We start from the raw sequence: 1,926 nt of genomic DNA on the forward strand, positions 1-1,926 counted from the left end.
ACATAAACACTATTCTGATCACGGGATCAGAATAATATTCTGATCACAACCTGACCTTCCCGAGTAACGCGCCTGAACTTCTCTCTGTACTAACCTGACCTTCGGGCTATCTTCGCAACCGTGGCTTCCCCTGCGAGTTTTTCTGATCATTCGTGTTGTTTGAGATGTAAGTGTAATGTGGACACGTTTTTTAGAGTCTAAATGCTTGTTTTGATTCAGATTCTGGCACGTTGGCGGATTTGCTCTCGGGGTCGTGATGAACTTCTGTCTGTTACAAGTTTAATGCATGTTTTGGATGTTGTCGATGTTCTGGAACGATGCGGATTAGGTTTTGGTACGAGTTTGGAGAACAAATTCTTTGTTATTTCAAACAAATTTGAAATCGCCCGTGTTCTTCATCTGCCCAAGATGCAACCCGCGTTTCTATTGATTTCTAGTTTTTCTTTATAGTTTGCTTCCTGATTTGCGTACTTTAGTGAAATTCGAGGCTTACTAATCCGTAATTTTTAATCGGGAGGGTCCTTACGGTTTGATTTCTAGCAATTTGATGTTCGCACTCCCGCGGGTTTTCTGATGTTATTTTAGCGGTTTTGAAATTTTCCCTCTGGTCATTCCAGTTGTCGAAAGGTAGTTGCCAGATCATTTCCAAGGGGGGTGCGGACGTGTTGCAATCTTGTGCAGATGATTTTATGCTTCGGACGAATTTGTTTGTTCATTATTTCTAGATCTTATAATGGTCGTTGTACAAGCTGGACTTCTGCATTTTCATACCTGAACTTCTTCTTTTCCTTCGTTAGATCCTGTCGGGGCTGGGCCGGCTCGGATCGGGATCGGGGGAGGATCAGGTGGATCATGTTGGGTCTGTCCGGGTTTCTGTACTGGACTTCTGCATTTTCATACCTGAACTTCTTCTTTTCTTTCGTTGCAATATAATGCAGCAAGTCCTTTGTATCAGAATCCGTTACTAGATTTCTTCTGCAATTTTTTGTTGTAGCTAGTGTGTAAGCATGGAGCTGGACTTCAGTAGATGCTGGACTTCATTCTAATTAATGGTTGAACTTCCGGTTTTCCACATTGCATTCCATATTTCGCAAGGTGAAGGTGCATCGTGCTATATATATTTTTCTTTTTTTATAATTTTAGTTCCTGAGATGTTATTTTTAGAGTTTGTCTCGTGGGCAATCATGGGATTAGTCCAAGTATGCATGCACCTTTTTTGTAGATCATCTAAGGGTCGTTGTACAAGCTGGACTTCTGTACTGTTCATACCCGAACTTCTGTTTTTCGTTCTTTTGCAATGTAATGGAGCAAGCCCCTCTGTATTCCTTTCTGTTTTTATGTTATTTTTCGTACTTTTGCATTGCTTTGGATTTTTTTGATAGTCCCATGAGCAACCGTGTAATTTTCATACGGATATGCGTATATTTCTTATTTTTTCTAGTATATTTTCGTACTTATAGTAGTTGTTGGCCTTCAGTGAATAACTATCCTGAACTTCTGTATGCTAATCACTTTTATAATGTTAATTTTGAGGTTTTGACAAAAACCCGAACTTCTCTATCTTTTCTATTTGAACTTCTTTGAAAATATAATTATGTTTTGTTATTTTAAGTTTAAATAGTTGTAGACATTGAAATAGGCATTGGGCCTATTGACAAATGCGGTAGCGCGAGGCCGAGCAGGAGGGGAGGGGGGGTCGGGACCCCCCTCCCCTCCCCCTCCGAGGCCGAGACAGGAATGAGCCGGAGCAGACGACGACGCGGCGTGCCGCATCATCGCATGCAGAGGCGAGTCCGTCACATCCGTGACCCCACTATATATCTTAGGGTTTTTAGGGTTTAGGGTGTGTGCGGTGGGGGGTGGAAACAGAATAACCGCATTGCGTCCTGTCAAATCCTAGTGCGCAGCAATGCGGTAGCGCGAGGC

The sequence above is a fragment of the Triticum dicoccoides genome, chromosome 5B (genome assembly GCF_002162155.2).
Source record: "Triticum dicoccoides isolate Atlit2015 ecotype Zavitan chromosome 5B, WEW_v2.0, whole genome shotgun sequence".
NCBI classification, from domain to species: Eukaryota; Viridiplantae; Streptophyta; class Magnoliopsida; order Poales; family Poaceae; genus Triticum; species Triticum dicoccoides.